Here is an 18,515-nt window from a genome sequence, read left to right as displayed (position 1 = left end):
GACGGTCCCAGGCAGGGCCTGCGGGGTGAACCTGGTCTGCTCAGAGGCCAGAGGCCTGACCGTAAAAGGAGGAAGGACAGTGGCCACCTCTAAGAACTCGCACTTTAGCCCAGTAATTCCCAGCCCTTTTGCTATTGTTGTCCCAGTCATGGTCTGCTTTGATGCCTACTCTAGCCCCACGCCAAACATGTGTCATGTGGCTGACATCGTGAATTTTCCCTCCGCTCAAACCTGATTCTGCTCGAGAATGGTTTCTGAACATAGAGAACTCTCAGACGTCAAACGAACAGGGTCAAGAATCTCGGCCGTGGCAACCAGAAAGTTCTAGATCACCAAAGGAGAGACGGGAATAGGAGCTCAGATGAGGAGGGCAAAGCCTTCACCACCCAGGGGTCCCTTTCTGGGGGAAGTGACCGAGTGGAGTCTGGAAGAAGAGGAGGAGCCTGAAAACCGGCCCCTGGCTGGGACCGGTGGCCTTCTCCGAGAGGCCCCAGGCTGGGTCCGAGCCCCAGGGGCACAGGGCAGGCACATCCCCGCTTCTCAGGAGCAAGAAGGCGACGCCTGCTGCTTCCTAGAACATTGCGGCTCGGACGGTGAGCAGCTCTCCTGGGTTTCCTCTTATGTAAATGATCATCAACAATGCACTGGGCCCACGCGTTGCGTAAACCAGGCCTGATAGTTTAAGCCCTCTCCGTTCACGGAGCATTTTGCGTTTCCTTTGTTCTCCTCTCCAGTTTCCCACTTTGCCGACCGAGCTCTGAAGAGCTGCACGTGGTCGATAGGGAAGGGCCGTTTGGGCGGCGGGGAGAGGCCATCCCCTCTCTCTGCACGTCTCTAGTTTCGGCTTGGATATCAATTATAGGCTTTTACATAAGAAGGCTAATGCGCTTTCAAAGCAGGCAGATCACCCCCTTCCCCCCCCCATGTTTTGACAGTTTGGCTTGAGTTGAAATATAATTAAACTTTTCGAAAACAAGGGCTTTGAAACTCAATCTCCACACTGTTTACACGTTCTTTTTTTTTTTTCTTTCTTTCTTTCTTTCTTCCCTAAGAGTCGGGTTTTTACTTGCTGCAGTGCAATTAATTCGCCCTTCACTTTCTGCGCCCAACACGAACGCTGGTTTGCAGCATTCGGCCTTTATAGGCTGCAGAGCCGAGAGTGGAAAAAATAAGATCTGGAACAGGATGAGCTTTTGATGACACCTCCTCATGACAGACACATTTGAAAACCACCACTGGTGACTCACTCACATTCTGCGCATACCCTCTCCGAAGCGCAGGAAGTGTGGGTATTTTAAACCCTCGGGCCATGAGAAGTTTTCGGAGGCGTCTTCAGGCTTGGCCGGCGCCCCTCCCGCCCAGGGAGCTTGCCGTGGCCTCGCGAAGTGTGGCCTCGCTTTCTGCCAGCCTCTCCCGCTTTGTTCTCCTTGCCCTGGTTTTGCTTTCATGCTGGCAAGCCCAGTCTAGAAAGTACAGAGCTAGCGAATTTCTAAAACCAACAAAAACTTACAAAAAAAAAAAAAAAAATCAGCAATGACAACAGAGCCCGGCGGTTGGTAAGGGGGGGCGGGGAGCAGATACAGTGCCACAAGATGTCCTCAGGCGGCTCGCTGGGGACCCAGCCTTGTGGCTCTGCGGCCAAAAAAGAAAGAAAGAGGGTCCCAGCCAGCACTTTCACTTCTCAACCCGAGCGAGTCGTCAGCTGTGGGTAGTGAGTCCTCACACCTCGGCTTCACTATCTCCAAAGGCCAAACGAACAAGAAGGGGTAGGGGGTGGGGGGAGCGGGCGCGAGATGCAACTGAACTGAAATCAAATGACCTTAGACGGAGGATTAAAACAAGAAAAAGAAAACAAGAACTTGATGGAAATGAGCCAGATGTTGCCCTGAAAGAAGTTATAAATCCTAACCTTGTTTGAGAAAGGAAGGAGGCCCGGGGAGGGATGGCGAGCCCGCGAAGGGAGGCATCAGCGTCCCCTATATATGGAGGGAAGTCTTTCCAGAACATCAGCAGTGGGTGACGCGGAGGACAGTGGATTCATGGGAGAATCCACTCTGTGCTGATGTTTTTACTGGATTTGACGGTTTCCTAAAAGAGAAGGACTCGTGTGAGGGGCTGAAGCCCAGGCTGGAACATCTATAGTCCCTTTCACGTAGGGAAGAACCCTCAACTGGTTGGTCCGTTGGTCGCCCTTATAAGCCACAGGAGCCTCCCAAATATTACAGGCTACGAATGCCAGCTGCCTCCCCATCTTAAGAGAATCTAAAGCCTTCGTGATGGAAAAAAAGTCCTGGAGTCTTTTTTTTTTTTTTTATTTTTTTTAACATTTCATTTATTTTTGAGACAGAGTGCAAGTAGGGGAGGGGCAGAGAGAGAGGGAGACACAGAATCGGAAGCAGGCTCCGGGCTCTGAGCTGACGGCACAGAGCCCGACGTGGGGCTCGAACTCATGAGCCGTGAGATCATGACCTGAGCCGATGTCAGTTGCTCAACCGACCGAGCCACACAGGTGCCCCCAGTCCTGGAGTCTTACTGAGCTGTGGTGGGGGGGGGTGTCCAAGCACAGGGATCAGTCACCGAGGCAGCACGCAGGACACACAGGGATAGCCCTGGGTGATCCTCTCCCTACTGCGACTGAAACAAATCACCACAGATCTGGCTGCTTAAACAACATGCCTCCATGGTTCTGGATAGAAGTCGGCCTCGGGTCTCATTGGGCTAACGCTGGAGGACGACAAGCCTGGGCTCCTCCCAAAAGCTCTAGGGACACTCTCTGTCCTTGCCCCCCAGCTCTGAGAGGCCACCTGCACTCCTTGCCTGGTGGCCTCCTTACTCCACTCCACCAGGGTGCCTCCCTCTGTATCTTTCTTCTACGACCGTGTCTCCTCTGACCTTCGTCTTCTGCCCCCTCTTCCACCTGTAAGGACCCTTGTGATTACATTGGGTCCACTTGGAGAATCCTGGATCATCTCCCTAGCTTAAAGTCAGCTGGGGGTGCCTGGGTGGCTCCATCGGTTAAGGGCCCCACCTTGGCTCAGGTCACGATCTCGCGGTTCGTGGGTTCGAGCCCCACGTCAGGCTCTGTGCCGACAGCTCGAAGCCTGGAGCCTGCTTAGAATTCTGTGTCTCCCTGTCTCTCTGCTCCTCCCCCTGCTCACAGTCTCAGTCTCTGTCTTTCTGTCTCTCTCTCCAAAGTAAACCTAAAAATAATAATAAAAGAATAATAAAGTCCGTTGATCCGCAGCCTTAATTCCTCCCATGACCTTCATTCCCCTTTGCCATGTAACCTAACACATTCCCAGGTCCCGGGGAAGGACATTCACATTATTCTGTGAGGAGCCATGGTGTCCTTTACCGGGGATTCTCACTGAGCGCAAGATCATTTCTCGTTTGGAATCATGTAATACAAATAATATACATTTACTATCTGCCTGGCATCGTTGTAAGCACTTCGCATGCGTTTAATCTTCACGACAGTCCTGTGAGGCAGGTGCTGGTATTCTCCCCACCATATAAATGACAAGAAAGTGCAAGTCCATGGCTGGTAAAGGGTCCAGCACCCAGCCTTCTGGCCCAGACTCCAGGTTCGTTACTACGAGGAGATAAATAGAGGGGCTTTGCCTTCCAAATACCAAGGACAAGAAGGCTTCCTGGCTCCCTGTTCCCTGTAAGTCCTCCTGCACAGAAGAGGGCTCCCTCTGTTACGTCAAAGGCAAGGGAAGGTGAGTTATAAAGTTACGATCATCGTGCTGGCCTTGACCCTGTCCAAGTCCTGGCCACATGGATCTGAGTTTCTAGCTAAGTATGTGGAGGAACCAGAGACATGCTCAGCCTTGTGCACTCTGCTTACACCGTGACAATAGGGGCCCAGGGGCTGCTGAGGCATGGAAGTGCCTTCACTGCTATGTTCCATGGGTGGAGACAGCCTCCGCCTGGGAGAAGAAGCAGAGTATTGTAAAATGAAGTGTGGGCCACCTTCAGGAGACCCCGGAGTCTGTTTGGTTGAAAGGGAGAGAGTGAAGTGTCCCAAGGGGAAGTTGAATGCTCATCTGTGTGTCCCTGGGTGGTGGAACCCTGTGGGAACAACAGAGACGTCCTCTGTGGAGGGGACCACCCGGCCACCCACTGCCTGCATGACTTTCCCACAGTGACAGAGGGAAGGCGGGGCCAACAACCCGGACCGGAGGTCGTCTCCCGGAGCCCCTTGATTGTTTCAGAACCCACTGCCTTCTTGGTCCAAGACTCAATGGCTGGGCCCCAGTTGGCACGATCAGCTGTAAACCAGAGAGAACAGAGAGCCAGCTCGAAGCTCCTCGGGGCCCCGGGAAGCAAGACCCAGGGAGCCTCAACCGCCAAGTTCCGCAAATTTCACAAGTTTGTTACAAACCCCAGAAGCGTTGTTTGATTGCTTAAAAACGATTTAATTTTTGCAATCTCCCAGAGAGAGGGTGCCTCAATTAAAACTGGTGTCAAAAAAGAGTGGCTATGGGGGATAAAAGATGGTTTTCTTCCAAAGAGGGCAGCACGCAGGGGTGGAGAAGCACCCCAGTGCCAGAGCCGTGGGAAGCCCTGAGCTCTGACTTCTGGGGCGTTAAGATGCCTGTTCCCACGGTGGAGCCCATTAGGTTACCTTCTCGAGGCTCTCCTAGGGAGCTGACTCTCGTCCGAACTTTGTGCACCGTGAGAGAAGAGGAGGCCTCTTGTCCCAGTGGAGAAAGGGATGAGCTGGGACATCAGACAGGCCTAGGGCTGAATCACCGCCCGGCCGCTTCCTCCCTTTGTAGCCCCAACAGGTAATTTAGCGGAGCCTCGGGTACCTGAGCTGCTGAGTGAAGGGGAACGGTACCAACGGTGCCACCCTGTCGGGGTGCCGAGGCGGGCCAGCACAGGAGCCGGTTGTCTGTGGGGCCTGGACAGTGGTCACCGCTACCTGCTTTGCACATCACCATCAGGATGGCCTTCCTACCGTAGAGGCCATCGACGGGCCGTTTGTGACCGTGCATGCTGCCCGTACAATTGTGACGAGTCCAGGGGTCACAGGGACTGGCTGCCTGAGGCACGATGCAGGAAGCTCTGTGCAGCCTAGGAGGGGAGCCCAAGGTGGCCCGGGCTCCGGGACTCCGTCCCCAGGCACGCAGGGGTAGGCAGACCGCGTCTACAGCAGGTGTCCCCGGGTGCCCAGGGAAGAGGCGCCCACTCTGCGCTAGGAAGGTGGGCGTTTGCAAGTGTGACCCGGGGGAACATGTGCCAGGAACATTCCTTTCCGGCTACTTCACTTGAATGACACACTTCTGGCACAGAACCTGGCCCCACATTTTACGATTTCGCACCAGCTAGCTGGGTTGACCAAGTTGCTCTCGACATATTTCCATTGCTTTGGCTGCCTAACGTCATTGCAGTCACGGGCGCACCCCCGTGTTCTCCGGCACCAGCCAAACACACATGCAGCTCTGGCTGGTTTCAAAAGGACCGCCCCCCCCCCCCCCCCGGGGCCCCCCAGAGCCGCGGGGTCCCGAGCCGCCAGCTGTGCGCACGGATTCAGCAGCGCTGGGCGGCACTCAGGGGCTGCAGGTGGGGAAGCCAGCGAGCTCCGGGTCTCCCACGGGGAACCAAGTCACTTCCTACTTGGGGGCGCTTGGCACCCTGACCTCTCACCCTGGGAGCGGGCGAGATGGCTAAAGGGAAGCATGATCTGGGCCTGCAATCACTCACAAGCGACAACACGACACCCACTCCCGTGAGCCAACTGCAAACCACACGTGACTGCGTGGTTTCTGTCGGCTACACGCCTCTCTACCGGGAGCAGTTTCGATACTATGTTCGCCCCGGAGGTGGGCAAACTTGGGGGATGTTGCTCGGCGCCAGAGGCGGGGGGGAAAGGCACAGGGCACGGTATCGCAGGACAATCAGCCAGCCCGGCTCCCAGGACCTGGACGAGTTCAAAGGTCAGGCAGCGATGGTCAAAGTAGTCCCTACGGAAAGAAGCCAAGAGACGGCGGCAATAGCAAAATGGGGCCGGGCAGGGTTTCAACGGCTTTCCGGGGATCAACTCATCCCATCCTCTCACAGCAAGCCTGTTTCACGATGGGGAAACCGAGGCAGGTCAAAGAACAAAGTTGCAAAGTTACAAAGCTCCTAAGTGCCGCCGCTGTGATTTGAGCCCTCGGTCTGACTTCTGACTCCAGCGTCCGCGTGCGTCACCTTGAGTTGGACAAATACGGGGCATCTCGCGAGGCAAACGCAGGGGAATCTGAAGATGCCCAAAGTCCCCCTTCGGCGGAGAGAAAGGGACGCGGGGTCAGCAGCACAGGGTGAGGGAGGACGGGCAGGTTGGTAAAGGAGCTTCCCTCCCAGGGGACACCTTCTTCTCTCCGAGCCCGGAAGGGCCTGGGGAGACCGTATCACTTCACTAAAATGCATCTCACAAATGATGGAGAAGCACAGCCACCCCCTCCTGTTCCCCCAAACACTGTCCCCAACGCCATTATGCAAGGGCCGATTACAGCGGCCCCGTGGAAGTCACTTTCGTGGTCATGGTTTTCAACTGCAAACAAAAGAGGAAACCGCTTCAGGAAGAAGCACGTTTTACCAACCCCACGGTCAGGGGTGCGGGAGACCCCGCTGCCGATGAGTCTCAGAAGGACTTACCGTGGGCAGGGGACAGCCGGGGATGGCCTGGCCAGGAACAAGGAGGGGGAGCCAGTGCTCGGTGACTGGATCTGGAAGTTGAACCTCACTCTGAAGAGCGGGGCGCTTCCTGGGAGCCGGCCTCTGACCCCTGACCCCTGACCCCCGGGGCAGTTCTGAGGAAACACCGAGGGGCGTATCCCAGGCAGGCTCTCTTGGCGGGTTTCCTTTAGCACATAGAGGGCTTCAGCCTCAGCAAATGTTCTGTCCCAGCCCTGACCATGTGGGCCGGTGTTTACCCACACGGGACATTCCAGGAGCACCCCCTGTGATTCCTGCCACCCCCAGGCCGGCTCACAGCCACTCCAGTCTGCTCTGCATCCTGACCACGGCAAGGACACCTCAGGGGCGGGACTGGCAATGATGCACCTGGGTCCTTGTGGCCCCACGACTCTCCAAGCTGACACCCACCTGGGCAGGCGGGGCAAGCCGAGGGGAGCTGACCCCAGGAGTCTGGCCGTGAGGGGGGGGTTCTCATGACTCACCCTCAGGGTATGAGGGTGCTAATACCTACCCTGCAGGGTGTAAGATGAGATACTTGCTCGTCGATTCGTCGAATATTCGCGCACCCACTGTATGTGGAGCCCTGGAAATGGCAGGATTTTGAAATCATTGGCTGGAAAGAGGAGGAGGGCTCGTTTCAAGGAGCAGAGCTCGTGGGGTGAAGGGGAGGCAGGGGGGAGGCCTGGAGGGGCTGCTGTCCTCAGGGGCATCTGCCCACACAGTACGCAGTGCAGGAATCGGGGGTGTCCCACATCTTTGGGGTGCCGGGTAGCTTCTGCCAGTGGGGCCACTGCTTCCCTGGCCTTCAGGTACGTTCCTCTGGTCAGCCCCTGAGGTGGCGGACCGCACCCTGTCCCTCACACCAGCCCCTGAACCAGGGCAGGGCCAGCGTGCCAGAAGGAGACAAATCCGGCCCCATCCAGTGCGAAGCCTAATTCAGCTCCTGTCCCAGGAACCACAGCCACGTCGATGTGCCTTATGTTCCTCGGATGGCGCTCCAGGTGGCCCATGGCGGTAGTCCCAAGATGGCCTCAGCAGAAAACAATCAGACCCGGGGAAGCCCCCTGTCACCCAAACACCACCTCAGAGACCGCCAGCTTCTCGGGCTGCCATTGGGAGGGGGGACAGAGCACACTGGTCGTTCAGAAGCTGATGGAGACCGTCGCTTACCCCAGGCGCTGTCTCCCCCTTCCCCACCTCGGTCAGCTCCCATCGGGGGGAGGCCAACAGAGTCCCTTCAGGTGACCTGGCCTGTGGCTCACTAGAAGCCACCTCTTCTCTAGAGGTTGTGCCCGCGCCTGACGTAGACGCAGTGCCTGCCTAGGATGGCCACGCGGATGCAAAAGAGCATCAAACTCAACTCTGAAGCACCAGGTCTTAGGCCAAGGCCAACTACTCTGAAGCACCAGGTCTTAGGCCAAGGCCAACTAACCAGGCTCCTCAAAGGTCGCATTAGCCCTTTGCCCTTTTAGGGAGAACATTCCAGATCTGATGCACAGAGTGCCAGGCATGAAATCAGCGGACGTGAGCCTCTCCTCTCCTGGACTTACTGAGCCCGTGACCTTGGGCAAAGCCATTCACCTCCTGGTGTCTCCAATGTCTCATCTTTAAAACGGGCACAGTAGTGCTTGCGGGTCAAAACTAAGTCCTGTCTGTAAAAGTGTTTCGCGACTGTACGGAGACTAGGAGCACAAAATAGTAACAGCATCAGGCATAGCCCTCCCGGGGAAGGAGGGAGCAGGTGAAAGGTACTCATGCTTATTTATGTTTCTGAATTCCCAGGATCTTGGCTTGTTTTTGCATTCTCCAGCCAGCCCATGACAAGCCCTTCACTTGTGAACATATAATCTGAAAACCAATTCCTGTCTGAAATACAAGGCCATGGCTGACCTTGACCCTGGGTCCCTGACACACTTCCAGGGTGGAGGTTGCATGGCACGGAGGGAAGAGCCGTGTCAGGACGGCCACATTAAACACCCATGGTCTCTATATCTAGAGACCAGATAGACTTTTTTTTAATTTTTTTTTAATGTTTATTTATTTTTGAGAGAGAGAGAGAGACAGAGCATGAGCACAGGAGGGGCAGAGAGAGAGGGAGACACAGAATCCGAAGCAGGCTCCAGGCTTCGAGCTGTCAGCACAGAGCCCGACGCGGGGCTCGAACTCACGGACCGCGAGATCATGACCTGAGCTGAAGTTGGACGCTTAACCGACTGAGCCACCCAGGCGCCTGAGGCCGAATAAATTTAGCTGGAACCCAAAATGAACTGGACCTTGGCCAGCAGATGCTTCAACATAAATTGAAACTCTAATCTACATCACTTATGCTGGGCTTCTTCACGCCCGTGCTCCCCTCCAGGATGCGATGCATCACTGTTCCCTGAGAAGTGTGGGGCATTTCCTGGGCTGGTGACCTTGGGTAGGCTGGTGAAATTCTGGAATCTGTGGTGAAAATCTGGAATCGGGTCTCCATTAGGGGAATCCTACACTGACTGACTGGCTCTTCTACGTAAAGGTTTTAAGAAAGCAAAGGTCTTCCTGGTAGGAATCGAAGAGAACTGACATCCGGTTGTATTGGGAGGACCTGTCCTTCAGAGTCAGACGGATCTTGATTTAGTGGGGACTCCAGGGTGTCTGTGCAGAGGGGCTTGGGGCAGCCATCTCTGTGAAAGGGAGGAGGCAGGGGAACCCCGAAAGTGTCATCGTGTCCCCTGCATATTCTTCTTACTCAGACTGTGTATTTATTTGGGGGAGCGGGATGTCATGGGGAAGGACGTTGCTGCCGGAGATGGGGCCGCAATGGAAACCTCCCAAACTGCCCCTTGACAATGTCATCATCTTGGTTCAAATTCAGGAACTGCTATTTCCCTCCTGTGTGACCTTGGGTAGGTCACTCAGCCTCTCTGAGCCTGTTTCCTCACTCATAAAATGGAAATGATAATTCCACTCTGTCAGGTTTTCTTTTCTTTTCTTTTCTTTTCTTTCTTTTTTTTTTTTTTTTTTTGGTGGGGGACTATCCGAGATACCATATTGGAAAGGGCTCAGCACAGTGCGGGCGTATGATAGGCGCCCGACACAAGCACGTTTCTTCCATCGCTGGTCCCCAGATGTCTTAGGACCCTAATGAAGTATCCAGATGGGTACTGAGATCTGGAAAGTCAAAAAGAAAAAGAAGTTAGCCAGGTTTCGTGGGGGTTTGCCTTTCGACTTTGCTGCCCACCAACAAGTGTCTTCCGAGAGGATGTCACATCTGCCCTCCACATGGTGAGCCCAGAACGCCAAGCAGCTGTCCTACTTGAAAGGGAACCTTCACAGACCCAACTACACAAGCAGTGCCGGGCCTACGGATGAAAAAGTGGCCATAGTGAATGAATTAGACCAGCGGTTTGCCCAATGTCTGGAGGCATTGTTGCTCTTCCCCCTCTCTCCCAGAAGCCCTAGGGTCTGGACAAGACGGTGTGATGGAGGGCTACATGGTACACATGTCCTCAGGACCAGGTTCCCTGTAAGGAGCCCCCAGAGGCTCCTTGGAGAAGTCCTTGGGTGGGCAGGGAGCTACAGAATTTGCCAATGGCCGACACCATAAGCCCATTCATTCGTTCATTCATTCAAGGGAAGCCCCACACCTTTCTTAGAGAAGTGAAGATAATACATGACGTGTCCCTAGTCCCCACGCTCGAATGACTTGTCCCAAGTACAAACAATGCTGGCTGGGTTAGGAATTGAAAGTTGCAAAATTATCTGCCTGGAGACCTAAGCCAGGGGACTGAGGAGCCACACACCTGCCCTCTGTGTTCCCTTGCGGGCGCCCCCCCTCCACCCCCTCCTAGGAATGCGGGCCCTTGACTCCTGTGCGGCCTCAGCCCCGGGTTCTGGCTCACGGCAGCCGTCGCGAATGGATCCTGGAGAGTCCCTTTCCTGCCTGCGCGTGGCAGCTTCCCACAGATTGGGAGTAGGGGGGGATAAGCCATTTAAACAAAATTGCTTTTGAAACACAGATGAGTTCGAAATCTAGAAGAAAGGGTGCTTGGCAAGAGCTGTTTGGGATTTGGCAGGTTCCGCAGCTCACGTTGTTTGACGCTTCCATAAACCAGCTGCTTCCACGGTTCCCGAAACATCAGCTCCCGAGGGAGCGAGGCAGCCCTGGGCTCTCTGGGCAACAACAGTTGCCTGCATAACATGAAACCTCTTCTGGACGGGCTGTCCAATCAGCACCCAGCAGGCGGACCCAGGGGAGTGCAGCACCCATCCAAAGCGTTTTGTTTCCTTCCTCTCCATGGTTTCCCTAACAACGGGACCCCCGCTCCCCGCCCCCCCCCACCACCACATGCCAGGGCAATAGAGAGTCAGTTCAACTAACCATGTTTCCCAGCAATTGACATAATAGACTCCTCCCCAGGGAGCAGAGCTGTCTCCTTACCTGGGACCTCCAGAAGCCCCAGCCTCTAGGCATCACTGGAGGATCTGATCCAAGCCGCCAGTCCTGTGGACCCCTCCCTCTTCTCTCACCAAGGGAAATTCTTCACCAATCTCATCCCCAGCCTGTTCTTTCCATGCACCTATCCTTGGCCTAATCGGAGAAGCCCCAGCCAGAAGGATACGTGCCCGTATCTTCCCTGATTCCAGGGTCCCTTCCGGCCCCTCCCCAGCACACCCCCAGTTCCTAAGCAGCTCGCAGGAAAACACAGCCAAGACCTACCTTTGACTGGCTGTGCTATAGCAGCCAGATGAGCGAACCCACTGGGGTTTTGACTTCATTCATCAAAATGGGATCAGAGGGTTCCGGGTAAAAGTTTGTCAAGCTGAGTGAGCCCTGCCCAAGGCGTCATCAGGAAGGCTTCAGAGGTCTGGGTCAGGGTGAGAAAAGTAAGCCTTCCCTTTGTGGTTTGCTGACCCATGCTGTGTGGTCTTAAAGCCTGAGGATCAGGGAGGAGGCCTCAGGCCAAAATTCTGGGCTCAGATCTACAGGGCCCAAACGGATAGGCTTTCATTACGGTGAAAAATGTATAAAGATTAGCGGGTGTTTTTGTTTCCTTTTGTTCTCAGAACGTAGCTAGGGTTTAATACAGTTATCTTGAGGGTTTGGGATGGAAAAACATACCTAGCATAATTCTTGGCACGTAGTAGGAGGTCAATGTATGGTAGCCATTGACTTCTCCTCACCTCCGCACAGGCATAGCTCCCGCTCTGCCCAGCAAGGCCGGACTGCCCGGGAGTCTTCTGTGTCTTGCAGAGGAAGCTTCTGGGGATGCTGGTCTGGGGATACAGGTCCCTCCACCTGTAAATAGGTCGTGTCTTACTTACCCGTCTTCTACTCAGCAGAAGAAATCAAATGCGAGTGTTCATTGAGGACTGGGTTAGTCAAAATGACTGCTCTTTTCTGGTGTGCTTTATTGGAGTGTAAGGCAATCCCCGCTTACCGTGGGGGTTTCAATGTACCGAAAGTTCCAGCGCTTTGTGGCCGGGCCGCATTCACTGCAGACAAAGCATAATGAGCCGCGCGTCTCACATTACCTAATCACATGGTGGCCGGCGCGGCCCCGGGCAGGGCTGTGGTGCCTCCATCTGAAGCTCAAAGGGCTTAAAGAAAACCCTTTCTTTATTCTGGAAGTAGCATTATCTGGGTTTTACAGAGAAAGATAGGGAGAGGTGAAGTGACCTGCTTTAAGACCACACAGTAAGAAGGGGCTGGGCCAGGAAGGGGGCCCAGGCAGCTGACTGATGGAGCTCCTTGGCAGGAAGAGCACAAACAGGAAGCTGCTCTCCAGGGAGGAGACCGGACTTGGTAACAAAGGCCAGTGCAGAGGAAACTGAAAAGCCTTGGCCTGAAGAAAGGTGTGCAAAGAACACCTTTATCCTTGAGGAAGCGGAATGCAGGATGGGAGGGACATCAAGACGCAGGGAGAGAACATCAAGGCGGCCGGAAGTCTGGGTTAGCAGAGATTTCTCCAGCACCTGGCAGGTGCCCATAGCCTGCCTCGTGGAGTGACCTCCAGGGAGGAGACTTATTACCCCTGCTTCTGTAGGACGTTATTTTTTTTTGTTTGTTTATTTTTGAGAGAGAGAGACAGAGCGCGAACAGGGGAGGGGCAGAGAGAGAGAGAGGGAGACCCAGAATCCGAAGCAGGCTCCAGGCTCCAAGCTGTCAGCACAGAGCCCGACGCGGGGTTTGAACTCACGGACCGCGAGATCATGACCTGAGCCGAAGTTGACGCTCAACCGACTGAGCCATCCAGGCGCCCCCATGTAGGACATTATTTTTAGCAATAATGATAAATGCAGCAATATTAATAATGGGTCAAAAAGAAAAGCAGATAGTGAATTTTTTTCTTTTTCTAACCCTTTTGTACATGGTTTTGCATGTCAAACGAAAAAAGAAAAAATACAATAAATAGTACAGTACTATAACATATTTGATAGATTTGAACTTTTTAATGACATTAATTACATTTTACTTACATTAGTGTATGTTTTGGAGAAATACTGATACTTATATATTAGTGTATGGCAATAATGACTAATACTATAGTTTCCGATTTTGATAATTAATTTCTTTCCTGTGTCCATGACTTTGTAAAATCGATCTTCATATTTTCATGCTCAGTGGCCAGCATGGCCAGATTTGTCTACCTGCCTTTGCTCCTGGTTAATCGGAGAACACGGCTTAGTAATTTTGATTTTGAAATGTGTTTTTCATGCAAAGCAATATAGAATGATGAATAATCTTAAGCAAGAGAATATGTATGGCAAAGAGTCATAAAAATCTAATTTCACAATAAATTCTAGAAATTACAGTACTCCTCAGAATTCTTATTTCTCTGGGACCCATTCTGCTGTCTTTCAAATGTCTCCAGAGTTGAAAATTTTTACATAAATAAACTCCAAGTGGCTACACAGATTGACAAAATTGAAGTAACTCCAGCTTCACGGAAGGTCACAGAGACTTTCATGGTAAAATATATAACTTGGTAAAATATATGAAATTAACAAAAATTCTGAGCTAAGGAGAAGAGAAACAAGCGGAAGAAGTCTAGCCAGGGAGGAAAAGTCACATCCAGTCTCTATACACGGACCTCGTCGCTAGAGGTGACCTGTAAATTTAGCTCCACACTCTGGGCTTCCTGGCAGCCAAAGGGAAAAGGGTGATATGACCAGTCAGGGCATTCACACTGACAGCAAGGAAGCCCCTGTGGGAGAGCCTTAGGAACTGCTCCTTGTAAACCCCTGCAGAGGGTTCCCTTCAAGCGCCAGCCGCATCTACAGGGGGAGATAAAGAATTATAGGACAATTGGCTTTGGCTTTTGTATCCCCTACACTTTGCTTTTGGTTTCAGACCTGGAAAGGATGAACTTGGGAAAGAGGCAGCAGGGGTCCCAGAGGCCCTGTGAAGAACTATCAGAAAGGGACCCCAAGAAGATTAATCTTACTAAGAAATTAATGAGAAAATTTGTGTTTCGCACATTTTAGAACTGAGGCTCTATAAATGGCCATGCTTAATCCGAAGGACTAGATCAAGAATTACGAGGAAGGTTAAGCCGGAAGCCGAGCAGCAGGATGACTTAACATTCCCTTTGAGCTTCCAGGAGTCTTATGGGGCTGGGTGACAAAAAGGGAACTCAGGAGGAAGGGCCAGGTTAGACACCTCAGGCCTTCAGGCGAGACTCCCCCGGAAGGGGTGATCCAGAAAGAGAGCTGGCTGCAGAAATCCTGAATCACTTTTAAAGAGCTCAGGGCTTGACCGGATTAATGTGATGTCAAAGGAAGCAGTACATTCCTAAACAACCCATGAGTCAATGTAGAAATCACAATGGAAATTAGAAAATATTTTAATGAAAGATAATAAAACTGAAACATATCGAAACATATGGGATGCAGCCAAAGCATGCTTAAGAGAAATTTATAGCCTTAAATGCATCATTAGTAAAGAAGAAAGGATCAAGAAACAATGCACCGGGTTTCCATCTTAAGATTTTAGTAAAAGAATTGCAAATTAAACTTTGAGATGCTACAAGGAAGGCAATAATAAACAGCAGGAATTAATGAAGGGGGGAAATAATAATACAACAAAGAAAACCAACAAAGCCAAAAACTATCTCTTCAAAAAGACTGAAAAAATTGAGAAGCTCCTGACAAGACTGATTTCTTTTAAAAAGGGTGAGGCACAAATAATTGATATCAGGAAGAAAAAGAAAAGACTTATCAATATAGCCTATAGCCATTAAATAAGATAAGAGGCTGTTCTGAACCAATTTATGGTCTTTTTTCTATTAAATAAATTAAATCCATAATGAGAGATCTCTCCACAAGGAAAACTCCAGAACCAGATGGCTTCATCAGTAAATTCTTCCAAATACTTAAGGATGAGATGTAATTAATCATACACAAACTATTTCAAAGAATAGAACATAAGTGACCTGTCAACTCAGTTTTGAGAGCTGTATTACCTCATTATCGAAACCTGACTGAGAGAGAAAATTATGGGCTATTTCTTTCTCCTAAACATGGAGGTCGAATTCTGAACCAAACATTATCATACTGCATCCAACAAACAAAATGGGTCTTGTTGGAAGACTCAATGTTCCAAAATCAGTCAGCGTAATTTACCATAGTAGCGGAATAAAGAGGAAAATCATTGATCAACTCAAGGGATTCAGAAGAATAATTTCATAAAACTAACCCCCTAGTGATAATAAAAACTCTCTTAGGAAACTAGGACTAGATGGGAAATACTTTAACATGAGGGAATATCTATAAAAATACCTCCAGTAAATATCATACTTAATGTTCAAATAGTGATACTTTCCACCCAATATTGAGAACGAAAGATGCTCCCTGTCTCTACTTCTGTTTATCATTATACTTAAGGTCCTAGACTTTGCAATAAAGTTAAAAAAAGAAATAAAATGTTAAGAATTGGAATGAAAGCATAATTGCGTATATAGAAAGTACAAAATATTTTACAGAAAACTATCAGAATTAAGAAGTAAATCAGACAAGTTCGTCGGATAAAACATGTCAGTGCACAAGAGTCAATTACATACAACAGGAAGAAAAAAACAGAATCCCAAATGAAAACATTGATAAATTGGACTACATTAAAATTTGAATCTTTTTTCCATCAAAAGAAATCGTTAAGAGTGAGAAGGGAAAGCCACAGAGAAGAAGATATTTGTGATCCATGTAAATGACAAAGGATTCCTACCCAGAAAATGTTAAGAACTCCTATATGTCACCAAGAAAAACAGACAACCCAAGTGAAAAATGGGCAAAAACCCGAAACAGGCCAATACATACCCAAATGACCAATAACATTTGAAAAAGTGTTCAATTTCATTAGTCATCGGGGAAATGCAAACTAAGATACATTCACCAGCGTGGTAAAAATTAAAAGAGCCCAACAATACCAAGTGCTGATGAGGCTATGGATTCCCCAGACCCTTGTAACTATTTGTGAGGAGTACGAACTGGTGCAGCCACTTTGCAAAACCACGTACCGGTATCTACTAACACCAAAGTATGCACGCCCCTATGATCCAGCAGTTCTCTTCCTCAGTGTATAACCCACAGAAGTGTATATATCACAAGACATTTACGAGAATGTTCCAAGCAGCATTATTTGCAAGAGGCTCAAATGAAAAGCTACCCAAATGACCAGCAGTCGTTGAATACATACATAAATTGTGGTAAATTCAAACTATGGACATTTTTACAGCATTAAAAATGAGAAAACTATCTGTACGCATAACAATATTAGATCCGCTTTACAGACATAATACCGAGTGGAGAAAAAGCCGGATAAGAAGAATGCACAGTATACGATTCCATTTCTATAAACTTCGCCATCGATCTACTCTTTGGTGACAAAAACACCTCCTGCGGGGAAGAGGTGATTATTGGAGAGGACGTGGGGAGATTTCTCTCATGCTGGTAATAGTCTAGCTCTTGATTTGGCCGATGTGTTCACACTCGTGTTCACCCACAAAGCAGCACACTACGCGTTTCTTTATGCATGTTATGTTTCAAGGTTAAAAAGTTTGTTTACTAGCTAACTGTGCCAGTGGCGACTCACTTAACTACATTGAGGTTTCGTCCTCATCTGTAGAATCAGCGTAATAGTAACTAACCCCAAGAGGTTGCTCTAAGACACAGTGTGTGAAATGGACAGCACAGGCACGACTGAATAAACGGTAGCTGCTCTGTTATCACTCTCAAGGATTTCAGCCATTTCACTGTCTGCTTCTGGGATTCTCTGGCCTGGGTTGCCTGGAACAGCAGCCAGCTCCCTGCACGGGCACGCCAGTCAGCAGCAAACCCAGGATTTTCGAGGCCTCTTAGGATATCAGCCCCAAAGTATTCGCAGACCTCAGGTCCTCACACCCACTGTGGGATCAGCTGCTTGGAGGTGTGATGGGGATGGCAGAGGAAATTAAGCTGCTGGCAGGCCAGGCGACAGTGCCAGGACTTCAGGAGGCCCCAGGACAGGGAAACGTGGTCATTTGATCCAGAGGAACAGCCTCCGAGAAGGGAGAAGGGAGACGATCCAAGGAAAACCCACCTGGGACTTCGGGTGACAGGGGAGTTCAGAAGGAATGGCTCACTGGAGCCCCGCGGTCATAATGTGCGCGTCGTGATGACATTTCGAAGAGCACACAGACTCCATTCATCCTGCATGTGAACAGGGGTCTGCAGACTCAGCTGTTTTCTGGAAGCCGTGGGAAATCATTCAATGCGGGCTACAGCTGCTTTTTTGCCAGCTCACTTTTTTTTTTTTTTTTTTTGAAGTTCGTGTTGTTTTTCTTCCTGCCTTTTTGACCCAGAGCCCCTCTCTTGGACGTGGCTTGTCAAGCTATTTCTTCACTCTGAAAGGCAGCATCCTCAAACCCAGAACTTGCCCACTTTTCCTGATATAATCTTTCCTCATTATAAAAATCAGCGTAGGGTGGGGCAGGGGCGGGGGTGGGGGGTGGGGGGAGGCCAATGTAAATACGGATTCCTGGGCCTCAACCCAGACCCGCCTAATAGATTCTCTAAGAAGGGGGTGCCAACTCCAGGTGATTCTAATAATTCAAATTAGGAGAATCACCCTCCAGAAGGAACTGGTGTTTCCTTTAAATTGCCAGGAACTTTCTCGGGCAACTCCTCTCATTTGGGATCCCTTCTTCTTCCTCCTCCTCCTCCTCCTCCTCCTCCTCCTTCTTTCTTCTTCTTCTTCTTCTTCTTCTTCTTCTTCTTCTTCTTTAAACCAAGTCTCTCTTTCTGTACAGAATAACCTCTCCTAATGGTACTTCCAAGCTCTGTCCACCGAGTTACATAGCTCTTCCCTTCCTTGTAGGCCCAGAGCCTCAAAAGTCGGAACTGTGGCCCCCACTTGCTTTCCCATGATGCTGAGATATTGCCCTCCACCTCAGTCCCACACTCCTACCACGGGGAAATCCGGCTCAATGACACATTGTAACCCAAACTACAGTTGATTTCTGTTGAGGGTTTTAGGATGGTTGGCAAAACCGTGAGGTAACTCAAAGCCATCCCGCAGTCATCATAAACTCCCGAAACAGTATTTTGGGAGTTACAAAGACTGCTACTAATCTCGCCCTAACACATCACGATATACCAGGTAAGGGCACTTTTCCTAGTCGGTATTTCTCAGGAAGCATCAGTCCAGGGGTGACTGCTCAGATTTAAGAGTCAAAATATCGGAGTCTTACTCTAAGTTTGGATATCAGTGAGCTGTGGGAGATGGCTTTACCTCACTGGGTTTCTTCATCTTGAACATACGCAAGTGGGAATGGGTTACCTGTTTCAAGAGTTTTTTATCATCAGATGGG

The 18,515-nt window shown here is 50.6% G+C and overlaps 2 long non-coding RNA genes across 3 annotated transcripts; one reads left to right on the top strand and one right to left on the bottom strand.

Moving 5' to 3' along the window:
• The first annotated feature begins 313 nt into the window (after window positions 1-313).
• LOC121023240 (uncharacterized) lies at window positions 314-992 on the top strand. Its single transcript, XR_005787316.1, has 2 exons — window positions 314-593; window positions 735-992. It is a non-coding gene; the product is annotated as an uncharacterized LOC121023240 (long non-coding RNA).
• Window positions 993-9,662: 8,670 nt separating this feature from the next.
• On the bottom strand, window positions 9,663-12,408 carry LOC121023190 (uncharacterized). Of its 2 annotated transcripts, none has more exons than XR_005787280.1 (3): window positions 12,111-12,408; window positions 11,390-11,968; window positions 9,663-9,840 (listed from the first exon to the last, which is right to left on the bottom strand). It is a non-coding gene; the product is annotated as an uncharacterized LOC121023190 (long non-coding RNA). The 2 variants fall into 2 exon arrangements; XR_005787279.1 differs by having other exon boundaries at window positions 11,390-11,537; window positions 11,995-12,384.
• Between the last annotated feature and the right edge of the window lie 6,107 nt (window positions 12,409-18,515).

This window comes from Herpailurus yagouaroundi, unplaced genomic scaffold, assembly GCF_014898765.1.
Source record: "Herpailurus yagouaroundi ecotype Mexico unplaced genomic scaffold, PumYag 530, whole genome shotgun sequence".
NCBI classification, from domain to species: domain Eukaryota; kingdom Metazoa; phylum Chordata; class Mammalia; order Carnivora; family Felidae; genus Herpailurus; species Herpailurus yagouaroundi.
Note: the sequence above shows the minus strand (reverse complement) of the source record. Positions and strands in the feature narration are given on the sequence as shown.